Source organism: Acinonyx jubatus, chromosome A1, assembly GCF_027475565.1.
Source record: "Acinonyx jubatus isolate Ajub_Pintada_27869175 chromosome A1, VMU_Ajub_asm_v1.0, whole genome shotgun sequence".
Lineage (NCBI taxonomy): Eukaryota > Metazoa > Chordata > Mammalia > Carnivora > Felidae > Acinonyx > Acinonyx jubatus.
The window spans coordinates 162052402-162071022 of NC_069380.1; the positions used below are offsets into that span (position 1 = coordinate 162052402).

The window sequence follows — 18621 nt, forward strand, 5'->3', positions numbered from 1 at the left end:
TGTTGGCAAGGGAATATAATAACATATATTCAGAGGTCTGAAATAGTATAACATGTTATTACAGATAGTATAACGAAGTATACAGTCTATGTATAAGTTATGTATATACACTATTGAAGCATTAGGTTGTGATTTTAAAATATGTCCTTTGTATATTTTGGGCTCCAGTTTAGCTACTGTGTATGTCTTCCTTACTCAAAGTGTGACTCAGTATGAACCATGGATGCTGGTGAAAAATGCAGAATTCCAGACTCATCTCTGACCTACTGAATCAGAATCTACAATTTAATGAGATCCTCAGGTAATTTATGTGCACATTACAGTTTGAGAACATGGCTTTGGGTAATTGTCTCATAGTAAGGTGGGTTGCCTCTTAAAAACTTGTGTTCATTTTTTAGATGCAAATTAGTAGTGTTTTTGTTGGCTAAATTCAAGCATGACTGACTCTACAGAGGTTCTTCTAGACCACCAGACTTCCTGCATTGTAGCAACGAAGAAAAATACTCTCTGAGAGTAGAGCCAGACTCCAACACGACTTGCTTCTGAGCCCTTGTTGACACATTTTTCTTTTTGTTCAGTGGCGGTGCTCTTTCCTCTTTCTTTACCATTTGCCTATCAAAATTTAATGTCTGGTTCTAGGTTATAGTTGCCTTTATCTAGACTTCAGGAATTGCCTCAGTGGAATTTTTTTTATACCTTTGCTGGAATAGTCTCAGTTCTTTAGAATTTTTCTAGAATTCTGACCGTGGTTATAGATGCTAGACTTTGAAACATTTGAATACTTGCCTTCTGTAGTGGTTAATTTTATGTGTCATCTTGACTGGGCTAAAGATTGCCCAGATAGCTGGTAAAATATTATTTCTGAGGGTGTCTGTGAGGGTGTTCGTGGAAGAGATTAGCATTTGAATCAGTACACTGAGTAAAGCAGTTTGCTCTCCCTAGTGTGGGTGGGTATTTATTATCTAATCCATTGAGGGCCTAAATAGAACAAAAAGGCAGAGGAAAAGTGGATTCACTTTCTCTCTTTGAGCTGAGACATCCATCTTCTCCTGCCCTTGGATATTGGACATCAGCTCCTAGTTCTTGGGCTTTGAGACTCAGACTATGAGCTCCCCCACCCTCCCTCCAAGGTGGGTCAGTCCTTAGATTGATTGCCTGCCTATGATTCCTGCTTCCCTCATTTAACCTTCTGGTCTCAGGCATACAGCCTCTGCTAGATACACTATGCTAGATTATAAAATTCATTTTGCTTTCTCTTCAGTTTTCAAATAGCTCTTAGAACATTGAAGTAGCATATGCTTCATTTTAGTTTTGACATAGAGTTGCAAAGATGTATCGTTTTTATGATGGCAGGCTTTTTTTTTTTTTTGCTAAGGATTAAAATATATGGCTATGGCTTATGGATACTAAATATTTATCTATTTATCTATATATAATTTTTTCCAGTGAAGAATAAGGCCCTGTCCTGTTGCTATGTGGTATAAGGATAAATTATAAAAGACATGGTCTAGGGCACCTAGTGCACATTAACTGTAATACAGGTAAGCCAGTATATAAGTGCTGGAAGTGACAAAAATGTCATCAGGTACTCAGAGTAGGAAGAAATCACTGCCTGATGTTCAGGAAAAAGCTCAGAGAGGAGGCAGTGTTAAGAATAGAACCAAAATGGGATAGAGAAATGGTATTCCCAGACCAGGGCATAACAAGACACAGATGCTAAAAGAGATTTATAGAAGATGGACCCAGAACCATAATGGACATTTAGGTAAGCTGAACATATGTGAAGGCAAACGGTGGGAGACAGAGGGATCTGAACACAATGTGCTAAGCATGTGAACTGGACCTCTGGAAGGAACATAATTGTTTGTGACAAAAAAGGGAGAAAAATAATGCTGTAGGGAGAAAAGACACAAAGTACAGCAACTTTGTGCCTGAATACCTGGCTATGAAAGGCTGGCCATGGAAGGGTCACGCTTAGCAATGAAGAAATGTATATGAAGTCTTTCCTTGTCAGTCTAAACAAGATTTCTCATCCAGAGGGAAAAATGATATATTATAAATGAATGGCACCATCAAGTGATGGGGTAGCCACATTTGGAATAATGGAAGACCTGGATAGACAGAATAATACATGGGTCGTATGTTTGGCCAAATGGATTTAATAGATTGAGAATCCAGCAAACCCATTTATCAAACTTTGCAGCTCAGGACGATGACTTGAGTAAAGTGGTTCTCATGTATCGGAAGAAAACAGGTGAGCTAGGGGTAAATGGAGAATAGTGTAGTGGAAAAAACATTGTAAGACAAAGACTACAGTACAAATTTTGCCTTAATTCACTGTGTGACTTTTGGCAAGTCACTTAAACTCCCTGGGCTTCAGTGTCCTCATGTGTAAAATGAGGACAGTCTCTATTCTTGACCAATGTGGAGACTTTTTGCCTAATTTTCTAGTTCTTTTGAAGATCACAGTGAAACAACAAATTCCATTGGGAGACTATGCCACTCAGTATGATGAGGTGGTCAATTTGTACTCATTTTCTGAATATCAAGATAATAAACAATTTTGTCGGATCTACTTTCCAGATTATTGATTCACATGGAACCATTGTGGGACACTAGGGGCATAGTGGTAGAACTGAGGTGCTTGAGAAGTACCAGTGGACCCAAGACCCATATTCACTGCCTTACTGAACATTGGACCTGCTGGAGGAATCAGAGGAGGGCGGGAGTTAGAAGCTATTACTTGGGGACATCCTAAGGTCGCTCTCTAGAATAGGGTGTGATATTGGGCCTTCAACAAAAATATCCACTCTTAGCTTACAGTAAGTTCTTGCAACCATTTGTGATTGAGACTTTTGCTCCCAAGTGTGATATAGTCAGTTTATGCACTAAAGGGAATATTTGCCAGTCAGGTAATATATCTCATTGTAATATTAAAAAAAAAAAAAAAACTCTGGTGGCTGTAGTCCCTGCTCATTATAGTTTTCTGCACAGTCTACTCTAGAAAGAAAACTGCAAAAATAGAAAAAGGTGTATTTTCAGAAAATTATTCACAATTAATGCCAAGTGAGTCAAATTCCAAAGTGTTTAAATGTCAAGGGAAAGACAATGCTAACTTGACCTCCTTCAATTTTCATATGGAGGCTTGTGAAGTTTGGGTAGGATAAAGAGAAAAGCACCTTTTATTCCCAAAAGCTTTTTAAACCTGCCTTTAGTAGGCACTGTGTGTCTTCTTTTTGTAATCTCGGGTTTTATAGTCTCCTTTATCAATTGTGAGAGGTGTGGAAGGGCTAGTTTATATCTTTCAGAAGGGACACCTGGGTCAACAGGTTGAAAGAACTTTGAAAGTTATTTGTATCTTTGCCAGTCCCTGCATTGTGTGAGAATCACTGTAGCTAGTGTGTAAACTACCTTTGAATAAGAGACAGAAAATGGAATTTATCAGGGGACAATGCCTTTTGTTTAGAAGGAGCAACAAAAGATGAATAAAAGACCACAGCCAGTCTTCTGTGTTTAGTGTCCCATTTTTCCAGATAAAAAAGGGGATAATATTCAATCTTGATTGTGCACAGAGGCCTTTGGTACTTTAAGGAGATGGAGGAAGAAGGGAAATGAAAAAGAAATAAAGCGACCAATATGTTCTTGAACTGTGACTTCTGGCAGCTGCATTTAAAAAACAACCATTACATTTTGTGGGTATATCTGTGAGGCTTATCCATTATGTGTGCAAACACAATCTGATTAGTATTTGTTATAAGCTCGTCTTGTCTGCTTTTATTACAGACATCACCTTCAGATGTGGGGCCACTGCAGCTATTAAATCAGGAATATTTAGCTATTATTTGTAATAAATGTCAGCAGGGCTGAACTGAAGCCAGCAGGAAATGTTCAGGGCAGAAAACACACTGACATTCATTCATGCAAATTTGTACCACTGGTAGAATTAATCATAAAGAGGGAGGGTAGAGCATACAATGCATTTATATTACTGGTTTGGCCAATTCTCCTTCTTCCTGAATATGAGAGTTATAATGAACAGAAAGCAATCTGCTGACAAATAGTCCCATGTGAAGTGCAGGCAGTGAGATTAACTTTCCAAAGCGGACATGTCTGGCTTTATAGTGGACCACCCCTCCTTCCCTCCACACCACCCCAGCCCTCTGAGGCAGTTTTGCGGTGTCCTTTTTTCTCTTTAAAAGACTTCTAGATTTAGCATGCACATAACTATTACCTCTTGAAATCACAGGGATGCTCTAAAGAACATTCTGTGCATAGTGCTGAGTATTGGGCCAGCCTTACCCTGTTACAAAGCACCCAGGGTGCTTATGTCACACTGGGAAGGTATAGTGATAGGAACTGGGTTGTTGACTATGAAGAAATTGTGGTTTGCCAAAAGGAAGAGAATTTAATTTTTTTTTGAAAAGCTGCATCTGTGCAAAGTGAATTGCAATAACCCATATAACGGATTAATGCAGTATCCTCTGAGAAGATTGCAGTCACCATCAGCAACACAGCCACAGCTTGCCCTGAACATCAACTATCATTTAATTTGTAGGAGTGAGTAAAGTTAACACCAGAAAAGAGTTAGTGCATTTATTTTTAAAAAAAGGTGAGAAAAATACAAGCCAAAAGCATACTTTAAAATGTTTCTCATTTTCTCACAGCCTGAAATTATTATTCACCGGGAAACAAAAACTTCTTGAAAGAGCTGACATAAAAATTATAGGTGACTTCAAAGATATTAATTATTCTTAGTTGTTTTAGTCCTATGATTGGAACAGAAAATACGGAGAACATGAGATTAAACTATGCTTGATAAAGTAAACACAAAAATTCTTTTAAAAATTATATACTAATATTGGTCAAAATTAAGGAAAAGTCTTCTAAAATGTTTCATGTATCATAGAAGTCAGTTCAAAGTAGTGCTTTGCTAAAACATGTCATTTTCTCCCTACTACATTGTATTGTGCCCATATTTACAGAATGCATATTGTAAACTGAATACTTCTTTCCTTAATTTTAATCCCTGATGTGATTATATTGCTTGCATTTTTTTTTTTTTTTGTCTCAGTATAGGTTTTAGAAGAGAACTCGTACAAAATGAAATGGAAAGGGACATTACTGTTGATTAAGTGAAGGTCATAATAGGTATAGTAACTGAATTGAATGACTTATACTATAATTAGTGGCATTGGTAGTGACATCAAGGTGAGGGATGGAATGTGTTTTCACCTGTGGGATTTCTGCAGTACCAATGGAGAAGACCAGAAAAGCTGATGTGGCATTGTGACTTCATGACTTTTCAAAGCTGAGCTATTCTTTTTAATAATGCCCTTATGGTACAATTATTGATTCAATGTCTTATTCTCCAGAGGAATTTTAGGAATTATGGGAACATATTTATTAAAAATAAATGGAGAAGAGATGTATAAATCATTGGCAACAGCTGACATCTACCTACAGGGAAGGTCATTATAAGCTGGTATTTATATTACAGATACACAGACTATTAGACCTTATATAGTTTCTAAAGCTGAGTCAAAATTTTGGCTTTGGGTTTCCTGGTGGCCAAAGAGAAAGAGCAATGTAAGCCTTAACATAATTAAAATTGTTAAAAGAAGAAAAAGTGTTAGTAATATGAGGCAGGCAGACTCTATGGTGGCTCCCAAGATTTTTGTCTTCTGGTATTAAAATCCTATGTAAACCCTTCCCTTTGAGTTTGGGGAAGATCCATGACTTCTAACTAGTAGAGTATGGCAAAGGTAACAGGACATGCATGAATACATGTGAGTGATTATATTACATAAGGTTTTACCACCCATCTTGCTACGATTTTCAAATTCTCCCTTGCTGCCTGTAAAGAAGCAAGATGGCATATTATGAGCCACCATATGGAAAAACCCAATGGCACAGGGAAGGTAATCTCCAGCAAACAGCCAGCAAGGAACAAAAGCCCTGATTCTGGCAGCAAAAGGAACTGAATGCTGCCAGTAATCACATGAGTGGATAATTTCCCATTTGAGCCTCAGATGAGACTACAGTCTTTGCTGACACCTATATTGAAACCTTATATGACTCTGAAACACAAAACCCAACTAAGTCATTCTTGAGCTCCTGACCCACTGAAATTGTGAGGTAGTGTGTCTTGTTTGTGCAGCAATATATAACTTATGCATAAATATGAGGAGAAATATTCAGTTCCTTTGCTGTTTGGGTCCTAAAACTATCTTTATGTTTAATTTATCTTTGGGACCCAAGGATTTTTTTTCCTTCTCCCCCATCACATTGCCTGCATACTTCTTCCTCTTAGAAATTGGTTCCCTTTTCTCTCTAAAGACATAACTTCCGATTCCATCCTTTCTCCTTTTCCATCTTGAGACAGTTTTTTTCTACATCCCTAAAAAAATGAATGTCCAGGGGCACCTGGGTGGCTCAGTTGGTAGAGCATGCTACTCTTGATCTCGGGATTGTGTTTGAGCCCCACATTGGGTGTAGAGATTACTTAAAAATAAAACATTTTAAAAATCTATCTTAGAGAGATATCTAGAGAGACTACTTGCTGCTTTCTCTTCCTCTGTAAAATATTTTGATGCCACTTTGAAAAATAAACATAGAACAACTTTCATAATAAAAGTATTACAAAGACTTTTGTAAAGGTGATAAAATAATAGGACACCCATTTATTAGGTGTCAGGCTCTGTTCTAAGTGCATACATGTTAATTCATTTTACATTAATAAAAACCATTTTAAAATGAAAAACTTGAAACTCAGAGAGGATAAAGAATTTTCTTAAGGTCACACATTTGTTAAGTTTAAACTGGAATCTGATTCCAAACAATTTGGTTTCAGAATGTGTGTTTTAACTAGTGTGCTATCCTCCCTCTTAAAGTATCATAGTAGGGAAGACAGCTGTTAGAGGGTGTGTGATTGGATATAAAGCTGAGTCTAAGTTTCTTGGTGGTGCTTTCAAAAGATGAAATATGCTAAGTCATTTAATTTTCATTGTGTAAGAATACATTTGTGAAATGGACAATGAATCAACCTCCATAAAATAAAAGGAGATTCTAAGAGTTGTTTTGGCTTGCCTTTTGGGCATGTAGCCCAAATCACCTCATCAGGAGGCTCATTTCAGTGGCAATTTTGATTACTCTGAACTTTATTTAAGAGGGCAGCATTTTCTTTTTCCTTGATTATTCTCTCTGAAGCTTCAGGTTTAATTAAACAGGACCAACTGATGTGTCTTTCAGAATAAATCACCTTCAGTCTCTAGTAGCCATTCCTCCATCTCTATCTTTACTTCCTTAATTGTTGAAGTTTTGTATAGTGTGATGGTTCATTTTCTCTGTCACCTTGGCTGGGCTAAGTACGCAGACATGTGGTCAAACATTATTCTGCGTATTTGTAAGTGTGTTTTTGGATGAGATTAATATTTCAATCTATGGGCTCTGAGGAAAGCAGATTGACCTCCCTAATGTGGGTGGGCCTTACCCAATCAACTGAAGCCTTGACTCCAACAAAAGACTTACCTCACCCCAGCAGGAGGGAATTCTGCCAGCAGATAGCCTTTGGACTTGAACTGAAACATGAGTTCTTCCTATATTCCTGGCTTGCTGCCCCACTCCACAGATTTTGGAATTGCCAGCCTCCATAATCATATGAACCAATTCCTTAAATAAATCTTTCTACTTATGTATACACTCATCCTAATCGTTCTGTTTCTCTGGAGAACCTTAATGTAGTAGCCATGTGGCCTCCTTTCAGCTATAGGAGGTAAAACTGAGATGTTAGAGGAATTCTGGGGATATTTTAGAAAATGTATCCTCAGTAATAAAGAGATACAAAAGAGGAGACCCTCTCTTTTTTCACTTCGGACTTTATTGGCTGGTGGGATACCAAGACCAATACCCATCAGTGTGGGACGAGAGAAGGTAGCCAGAGAAAATGAGATGATATGCCCAGGATGGCAAAGCAGGATGCCGAGAGATTGTTGTTGCTTGAGATGTCATTGAACTGATGAACTAGCCAACATAAGAACCGAGTTCAGAACTTCTTTGCAGGATAGTAAATGCCTATATTGTTTAATGAATTCTAGTTGGGTATTTATTTTATTTGCTGCTGAAAATACACTAATGGATATTTTTAACCACAGTACATGTCTCTAGAGAGTTGAACAAATAGATGTGGTATGCGAAATTATTAGATATTGATGACCAAATCATGTTACAACCTGATAAGAATATAGGGTTTAGGCGGTTAATCTATTTGAGTGAACGGTAGGGAGTGGTGAAGACTATAGGGTACCTGAAGAGGGTATAATCTGCCTAAAGGGCAGCTACTCAGCTCCTATGAATTGCTTCTTATTTGAAATTGCAATCCTGGGGGGCACCTGGGTGGTTCAGTCAGTTAAGCGCCGACTCTTGATTTTGGTTCAGGTAATGATCTCACAATCGTGGGATAGAGCCCCACATTGGGCTCTGCTATGAGGGTGGAGACTGCTTGGTCTCTCTCCTTCTCTCTCTCTGCCCTTTCCCCTCTTATCTTCTCTCTTTCTATGTCTAAATAAATAAATAAACACTAAAAAAAAAAAGAAAATGCAATCCTGGCATTGTCATTTTTTTTAATTGTTGAGAGAATCTGAAAATCTGGATTTTTCTTTGAAACGTCCCAATTTTTAAAGATTTATAATGAATTCAATTTATAAAAAATAAAACACGAGTGGACCAAATCAAAAGTTGAATGCCAGAGTTTACCTATAAGCTTCCAGTGTGCAATTCTGGCATAAAAAGTAGTAAATTTCTGCTAAATATAATGATTTCTTGTTTCATCTTATGTTATTGTGGTTAATATTTACCTCTGTTTCTTTGTACTGCATAGGTATCACAACTAATGATCTCTTAAGGCCACTCCTGGATTGTGATAATAAGATCACATTATCTGAATATATCCTAATCTGCTTATCTTCCCATCTGCTTTAATTTAAGACATTAAAAAGTAATTGTGATATAAAGTTTAAAAGACAGAAGGAATATAGAACACATTTTTTTTACTGTCATTTAAATTGATACCAAGACACTATTTCCTCTATAGAAATTTTCTATGATTTCTTATTTTTCATTTTGTTTAGAAACATGCTTGTTGAATTAGCAACACAGTCCATCTAGATTTTAAATTCTAATCAGATGAATATGCAGAAATTCCTATCCAGGCTCACCACCATTTATTTGACTCTGGGAAATTATTTAAACTTTTGAAAGCTATTTTTTTTCCATCAGTAAAATATGGAAGTTGGGAATTTAAGTAAGTAATATTCCTTTTGACTGTAAGATATTGTGAGTCTTCATTTATGGCAGTAGCACACAAGTTACATTTTGGGAAGAGTTTATAGTACTGTCTTTGTAACATTATTCTCTAATTCAAGTATGTTACCCTTTAAATAACTTGTAAGGGAGTTGATCCGTTAATCCACCTAAACTCTTAAACATTTTCAGAGTCCCAATTTGAATAACATTTTGAGGGTAATGAGTTCGATGTGTTCTGTAACCAGTAGACAATGAAGTACTTCATTTATTTGTTCCCAAATATAGATTTTAAAAATGAACCACAAACATAAAAATATTTACATAACTTGTCCTCATAGGTGGGACTATGAGACTCATTCATAATTTCATTGCATAATTAAACCTGTAAAAGTATAATGAAATGGATGTAGTGATATTGCTGTTATTCACTACAGTGATGGAAAAAACAGCAGCAACAGCATCTCACCAGCATAGTATCATTTATCAAAAGATGACTTATATTTTTTCAAGACAACAGGTTCCTCAAGCACACTCCAAAGGCATTCTGAATTTTCTTTTTGATATGTTTGTATCTATTTTCAGGCTCTTGACTAATTATGCCAAATTCTAAATATCAATCTTCTGCGTGAATAGAACAGATATACAGTAAGTAGAATAGCAGTTTCTTATTGAATGTGTATACAGAATTCAATGACTAACAAATATGACCTAACTCTTTAGGGAAAGAGAATAAAATCAACATGTGTCCAAACACTGAGGCTTGCTGTTCACAGTGCATTAAAATAACATGGATGGTCTTCATCAGATATGGAGTTCTCACCAGCTTGAGATTTTTCTTATGTAGAGATTTTGATGCCCTCTACTTTACATTCTAGGTGTTTAATAACCATTTGTATAAGAGAGAATTTTTAAGGGAACACTGCACCAAATTGGTTTATTTTGAAGTTGGAATATTTAAAAAAATTATCCTCTTCTGGAGATACTTTTTGCTGTATTCAGGATTAGGAAACTTTTAGAGCTCCTGGAAGCAATAGGGGTGAAAGTTTTTGCATTTATTAAATCTAAGTTAAAAGCTGTCACACTTGATTCCTTAGCTGGCAGTTCTAAACTAGAGCATTTATGTTTGTTAAAAATTGATTTTTACCATGGCTAAAAAGTTGATTTATTTTTGTTTTTTTTTTCCTCAACCATTCTTATGAAAAGGAATGAATATGAAGTGTTTTTGTGAAATTCATATTGTGCATCCGCTTGATTTTTTTGGCAGCTGAGATTTATCTGGTTATTTGAATATGACCTTATGATCCCATATAACCATGATCTGAGGTTCTTAAGTGTCTTCCAGTTGAGGTAGGAAATACGTCAGAACTCATTAAGAGGTTACCTGCATACTATATTGATTTTTATAAATTGCTCCTTAAATTATAGTGGGCATGATGACACACATAAAATCACTGAGGTCAGGTAATATTTGGATGAAATTGATGCATTTTGCTAGTAGTTATAGACACAGCTATTCTCTGGTACTGTGTCACGAATAATTGTACTTCGGTAAATTATTTAAAATAAACATTTTTATCTTCATTCTCAGTGAAGGTTCATGTTAAGCAAATTGTGCTCATTGTTATGTTACAGCTGTCAGCCTTGATGCCTAACAAACTATGATCATTCCCAGGCCAATCTTACCTGTCTACAGCCATTGCTGAAGAATTTGACCTATGCAGATATTGGAACTCTGTCCGCCCCCTGATTCGACTGATCGGGAAATAGGGAAATAATTAGTGGTTAAGAGGGGAGCAGAAGCTGAAAGATGTCATGAGGGAATTAGAACCCTGAGTGATGATCATAAATTGAAGTTCTGAGGAGACAGAATTGTGAGTAATCAGTGGTTACAAAGAGGAGAAAGGATTATAGATCTGTCTCTAGGTATATGAATAACACTAATGGAGCATGTAGTTGGCAAATAACTGAGTTAAGGTAATGCCAGAAGACTCGTGCAAAGATTCTACCATGTTACAAGCATTTTATCCTTCTGAGCACCAGATAGTCTGGGTTTTTGTAGCTGTACATCTTTCCAGTACACTTCTTGTTATATGAGATAACTCAACTTTGTTTCTATTTCTTGACGTACAGTGAGAATTAATCCATTCTTTTTTCTAGCAGTGGAACCAGTTCTTTACATGAATTTTTTTTTTAGCTCACTAATATCTATCTATTTATTTATTTATTTATCTATCTATCTATCTATTTATTTATTTATTTATTTATTATTTTTTAAACTTATTGTCAAGTTAGCTAACATACAGTGTAGTCCTGACTTCAAGATTCCCATGATTCATCACTTCCATACGGCATCCTTTGCTCATCCAATATTTTAAAGCAGATGAACGCTTGCACACTTGAAGCAATGGTGGGGAGTTAATGTGTCTCTCACACTTTTCCCTTAATGTGTCTCTCACCCATTTCTTATTTTCTCCTGCTGAGACAATTCTGTAGACCCTAGTCCCCTCCTCCTGTAATTTAAAACCCACTAATCTGACCTGAAGATACGGGTAAACCCATAAACAGGTAATGAAAGGAACAGTGGGACCCAGAGGAGGCATGTATTTTTCCTGGTGGGTTTGGATCATTATTTCATTGTTATTCCAATCATTATTCTTTGGATATGGGACCCTTTCACTAACTACCCTCATTCCTCCCATTATCTCACAAAATACCACAAAATTATGTTCAACTGTGAGCTTAACGTTTCTAGCCTAAACCACTTCCCTGAGCTCTGAACTTCTTTATCTAGTTGCCTAACAATCATGCTCTTTGTGTGGCTTATAGAAGTCTCATAAAATAGTGGGAAGAAAGAAGTCATTACACAAAGAAATGTGTACTTATACTGAACTTAAGAGAAACTGTGTTATAGTAGCCAGTAACGTAAACATGTTGGACCTGGTAATTTGACTAAAGCAAAACATCATCAGACATTATGTTAAATTAATATTAATTTTAATTTATTGCTTTTATATCTTTGATCATATTTAATTCATTTTGTGATTATATGTTTATGTAAAGAGTTTATAGTTTCAAATATTTTAATTACTGTAAACACAATTGAAATTATTACTGGTAAGGTACAATGCTTTCTTTTTCTATAAAATAAATCATCTGTGAGAACCACTAACTGACACCATGCTGCATGCTATTAACATTATTTATGTAGCTCACAGCGTGGTCTTTTATCTGTAAGCACGCCAATAGCAAAACTTTTTTTTTTTTAATTAGACAGTTTAAATTTTTTTTTAAACCTTTACTTATTTTTGAGAGAGAGAGAGAGGGAGACAGAGTGCAAGCAGGGGAGGAACAGAGAGAGAGAGGGAGACACAGAATCCAAAGCAGGCTCCAGGCTCCAAGCTGTCAGCACAGAGCCAGATGTGGGGCTTGAACTCAAGAACTGCAAGATCATGATCTGAGCCAAAGTCGGATGCCCAACTGACTGAGCCACCCAGGTGCCTCTTAATCAGACAGGTTTAGAATGGAAAGTGTCTATTTTTGCTGAATAAAACAGGATACACTGATGAGGCCTTTTTTTTATGTGTCAAAGTAGAAAAGCACTATTTGAAATCAAATAAAGTATACAAAGGTATACTTTACGTCCACTTTAGTTTTGACCCTTACCATGTCTTTGGAGATAAAGGTTATATGTAGAGTGTTTGTTGGGAGTCACTTACTAATATGAGTAAGAAGGTAATAGTTTCATTTTTGAGGTATCTTCAGATGTCACAGCTTCAAAATATGTGAATTTGCCAAAAATACTTGGTTTACTTGCAGACAGATTTCCTTTTAGGAAAACATGCTTTTGTTGATACCAAGAGACATATGAGTTTGCATTTCGTTCCATATTCCCCTCTTTAATTGTGATGTGGCAAAAGGATAGAGATAATGTGTAATTGGAGGAAGCTAAAGTGAAGTAGAGAGGAACCAAGAATATTATTTTAAAAAATATAATTTCATTGATACTGGCAACAAAAAATAAAACTTCCTCTTGCCACTAGCATTGTTTTTATCACCAGCAATATTAGTAAAATAATCTTCCAAATTAAACTCAAAAGAAGTGTCTCTGCTTTTGCATTTTATGTAATTGTGGAGAGGTTGTTTATAGACAAATAAGACTTTTTAAGCAGTGTCTATGTGTAAGAAACTGTGAACGGTATTTCTTACATAATTTTATGCTCACAAAAGTCTTCCAGGTCTGTCACTACCCTTGTGCAGACTGTGAAACAGAAGTGCCAAGTAGTTAAGTAATATACTCTGGTTCAGATAATATATAGCAGATGTAGGTTTCAAACTCAGAGTTGTCTGGCTCCCATATTCATGATGTTGCCATTATATCTCTTTAATGAAAATGAGAAAGATGAATATGGAATACTGTGTATTTAGTAAAACATAAGTCCTGTGTTCTTGGAAAACTAGTTCTAAAGATAATTCCTGTATTCTCTATTAATATCTCTATTAATATTTGGAGCACTGTCTATATTTTAAACCTTCCAGGATAGATAGTTTAAAGAAAGCAAAACACTTTTATATTTGTAATTTTTAGAACATCAAAAATAAAACAAATGGTTGAATTATTTTTTAGTTGCACTCTGTAGAATATATACTAAAAAAGTTGTGGTGACTGAAATACCTGTCGTTGTTAGATGGTTGTCTTTCAGGATCTATAATTACATGTTTAATGTTCTTAAAATATGTAGACTAGTATCCTAGTTGCTTGTTGTTTCTAACATTATTAGTATTAATAATACTACAAGTTTCCAAAATTGGAGACTTGACTGGATCAGTAAATAAGTTTGAGGATTACTGGACTCTTTCTCCAGCCTAAAGCATTTGATCCCATTTAGGTCATGGTTATCAATACCAGAAGGCGATTACAATATTCATTTTTGGGACCCCTGTGAACTTAGCAATTATGAAGAAAAATTGATGGCATGTGTTTCTTAAATGATTAAGGAGGATTTGGAGAACACAATAGTTCATGCCACAGCCCTTTACCACTGGCTTCTTAGAAATCTAGAGTTAAATTTATAGTACACATTTGTTATAATTAAGCTCCATTCTTCGAAAAAAATGCTTTCTCATCTTTAAAAGATTTTTGTTTCTCTCCTGAAATCTATTAAAAATTTTTTAATGTTGATTCATTTTGAGAGAGAGAGAGAGAGAGAGAGAGAGAGAGAGAGCGCGCGAGCGTGCACATGCAAGTGAGAAGGGGCTGAGAGAGGGAGGGAGAGAGAGAAAATCACAAGCAGGCTCTTCACTGTCAGCGGGTAGCCTGACATGAGGCTCGATTTCATGAGCTGTGAGATCATGACCTGAGCTAAGATCAAGTGTTGGATGCTTAATCAATTGGCCACCCAGGCTCAGGCGCCCCTGAGAATCTAATTTTATTGTTCTGTTCTCATAGGTACATTTTTTTGGTAATATGCTTATAATTTAGATTGTGTCCAATTCTTTTTAGAAAGAACAAATATTCTCCTTCCACAGAATAATATAGTATTACCTTGTCAAATAAAAATAAAGGATAATTTCATTGTTGAGTCTATAAGGCCAAGGAAAATTATGACTAGAGACATAATTTATTGAGTGTATTAGTGAAATTTATCATTGTCTTACCATACTTCCTGTGTAACAGTACTACCTTTCACAAAGTTGCCTAAAAGGGGTTGCCTTTGTAAACTTTCTTTGGAATATTACTGGCTAACCGCTTGAAAATTGTGAAATGGCGAACCACAAACTGTGTGCATGTTGAAAAGTTGATCTTCACAACCAAGAGGAAATAGTGGCTTTTGACTTAGTTATTCATTCCACACAGCAGTAGACTGGTGGTTCTTGTATAACACCAAAAATTCTGAGGCGAGATTTGCTGTAATCACACAAACCAACAGGTTAAAACCTCAGAAATGACCTTTTAAAGGGCACGCATTCAATTTTGACAAAAATAATCAACAGCAGGCTTGAGGGTAAAAAATAAAAAATTTAAACCCTACAATTAGGTAGCTTATTTAAAAACACAGGATGAGAGGCACAGATGGTTCATATTAATAAAAGCAAACAAACAAAAGACTAAACACAGGAATATAAAATTAGCAATAGCCAGAGATGAACTACTTTAACAGACTGTTTCTAAAAATCTATATCTGTTCATGGATGAGTATTGATTGAGAACTGGAAGTAAAACAGAAGTCTTTGCTTTAAAGAAGTTTACCCTTGGGGTGCCTGGGTGGTGCAGTCGGTTAAGCGTCCGACTTCAGCCAGGTCACGATCTCGCCGTCCGTGAGTTCGAGCCCCGCGTCGGGCTCTGGGCTGATGGCTCAGAGCCTGGAGCCTGTTTCCGATTCTGTGTCTCCCTCTCTCTCTGCCCCTCCCCCGTTCATGCTCTGTCTCTCTCTGTCCCAAAAATAAATAAAAAACGTTGAAAAAAAATTAAAAAAAAAAAGTTTACCCTCTAATAAGGGTGGTGGAGTTTATATCAGTTTTATAAATACATGTGCAAATGAAATTTTAACCTTTATTATAAAGTTATTTGTATAGAAGTATGAAAAAAGTTTTGAAAAAGATTTTGAAAAATCTCATGCATGGATGTAGATACAGGTGTAAATTGTGCTTCTGTATGTTCCAAGAGCTGTATTTTTCTTTCAATCTGTTCTTCTGCCAAATTATGTAAAATCAAAGCATAGAAAAGTGATACTTGTTTCCAAGAGTAATCACTGGATCCAGATAATTGAACTTACAATCAGGTTACATTTACGAACCAGTGAACCATCTACTATGTCTGCATGATACTTCATTAAAAGCTATGTGGGAGTGAGAAGATAGTGGTTTGGACAGGGGATGGGATGTTCATAAAAATAAGAATGGTTTCTGTCCTTAGGAATGTAGTAGTTTGAGGAATGTAGTAGTTTGAGAATGTAGTAGTTTGAGTGGGGGAAAATATAGGAGAAGCATGAGTGAATGCTTGTATTCCATAAATTCATTCACTTTTCACTCTTTGTTCTTGGGCTTTTTCCTCCATTATATTTTTAAAATTATTTCCTTTCTCTTATTTCTCAGATAAGTATGGACTGAGCTCAGAGTGGTTTAAATGGAGGCAGTATATGGTTGCATTACGTATGGAGTGGCGTTTTAATTTTTCTTTTCTCTTGGCCTCAATTCTTGACTCGGTTTCTAGTCACACTTTTGTGACTGTTTCTGGTTGTGTGGGGAAATTGGAATTTGATACTTTTGCTTGTCTACAGGCTTGGAATTCTTGACTTTTCTTAATTTGAGGGCCTGAGCAAAGGAGGAGGAGAGGCCTTCTGAAATGCCAACTAACTCTGAACCTCGGTTTTATGAATGCCCTAGGCATTTGATTGTTGTCCTTCATAGATACTTTCTGTGATAGTGTGTGAGGCTGTCAATAGGAAGCTAATCTATTTGATCTCTTAAAGTGAATGGTTTCAAGGACACCTGCTTATATGGAGCACTATTCTATATCAAATTGCTTTTATTAAGTTATTTTATAGATTGAAAACTGAGTAGCATAAAAAGTTTAGTGACTTTACAGCACCGCTCAGCAAGTCATTGTCAAGATAATGCAGACTCCTGAAACTGAATGTAAAGCCTAACAATCAGGTAATTGTATACGTGCATTTTTTTGCCCAGGCCTCTTATGGGCTCCATTATATTTTTTGTGGTGGCTTGTTTCTTTCAGCTGGCCATACATGAAAAGCACGAGCTCTCAGAAGCAGTAACTCTGGGAGTGGCACCATTGGCAGCATCTGGCTCATCATTGACCTGGAGACTCTGGCTCTGTATAGCAGCCCATCTACACAAACACACCTATGATTGACCCACAAAATGAACTCACTCCATGAGTGAGACTGAATGACTTGAATGGGCCCGGGGTAGTAATGTGTGCACAGAAATCTATAACGTATTTTTCTTTTTTGAAGCTGTGAACACCACTTGTCATAATAAAGAATTTTCTTTTCATTTGCAAGATTTCTCTCTGCCTCTGACTTCTCCACGTTTCCTCTCTGCTACATTAGCCCTGAATGAGCTGTAAATGGGATAATGTGGAGCATGGGAAGGATAAGATGTTCAAGGCGAGCAAGGCAGGGAGGGGATGATTCTTTTCACAGCTGATCTTCTAATGACTTGTTCAGTCTTCCAGGTGGCTGGCCCCGTCATCAGTACTAGCACTTTAGACAGTGTACCCTTCCAGCTACTAGTGTCTTTGTCATACCTACAGTTGGATTCAATGCCAGTCTGACAGGGCAGTGTTGCCGGAATTTTTCTACTCTCAGGTACAAAAGCAAAGCAAAACAGTTATATGATAAATGGATCAGAGCCATCTCCTATCTCTCCTTGGAAGGGAGTACTTATTTTTCTTTATTCCTCGGACAAATAAGGGTGAAATAAGGCAGGCTTGTTGTGGGGAACGAGATGAATCAAAGAATTTCCTTACGTTTCAATCAATACCAAATGCTTTGACATATGTTTTCCACTGGGAGGGTGGAGCTGGGGTTGTCATAGAGTAATTAGAGGCTGGTGTACTGAGCATTGTTTATGCCCTTCAACCAAATACCACAGGAGTAAGCCTTTTTGTGTGTCTGTCTGGCAGGGTTTTTCCTTCCTGGGGGTGATGGAGAAGTGTCTACAGATGTTTTCTACAGATGTCTCCCAGTGGGGGCTCCCTTTTACTGATGGCTTTCTTGTCACCTGCTTCCTTTCTTCCTTCTCAAATCTTTCCATTTCCTTCCAGTGAACTTTTTGCTGCTATCCTGTCTCTCATGCCTGCCTCCTGGATCCCTTGCGTCTGACTTAGCTTTGCCCCCTCTTCTTCCTTGCACCTGCAATGTGGCAAGAAGACTGACTGTTCTTTTCCAGATCTCTTGTGAAAACTCCTTTTTGGAAGATGTTTTCAGTATAGTATCATAGTCAGTGCATTTCTGAAAATTAATAGTTGGGTATTCAAAAGGAGAAAAAATATATACACGCATATGTAAAATAAAAATAGTGTCTTTAATTTAAACTATGCACTAATTGTGAACCATATACTGCACTCAGTGTGTTCACTTAATAAATATTTGCTGACTTAAAGGGCCTGCAAATCTAGATTTAGAAAGAAATTTTCCTGACCTACAATAAAACAGTATATGAAAAAGTAAATAAATATGTTACTAAAAATCAAAAGTTGGTCCATCAGGGTTGAAGCTGTATTTTGTCCTACAAATATGATTACCACTAGACACATTACTATTATACTAGGAAGAATAGGAAAGTCCAATTAAAAAAAAA

The 18621-nt window shown here is 36.5% G+C and overlaps 1 long non-coding RNA gene across 1 annotated transcript in view; it reads left to right on the top strand.

Annotated features, from left to right (window-relative positions):
• Positions 1 to 15544, top strand: part of LOC128316313 (uncharacterized) — a 132196-nt gene extending 116652 nt beyond the window's left edge. Inside the window, exon 3 of the long non-coding RNA XR_008299992.1 lies at positions 169 to 15544. This is a non-coding gene — a long non-coding RNA (uncharacterized LOC128316313). The remainder of the gene's footprint in view (positions 1 to 168) is intronic.
• The last annotated feature ends 3077 nt before the right edge of the window (positions 15545 to 18621 follow it).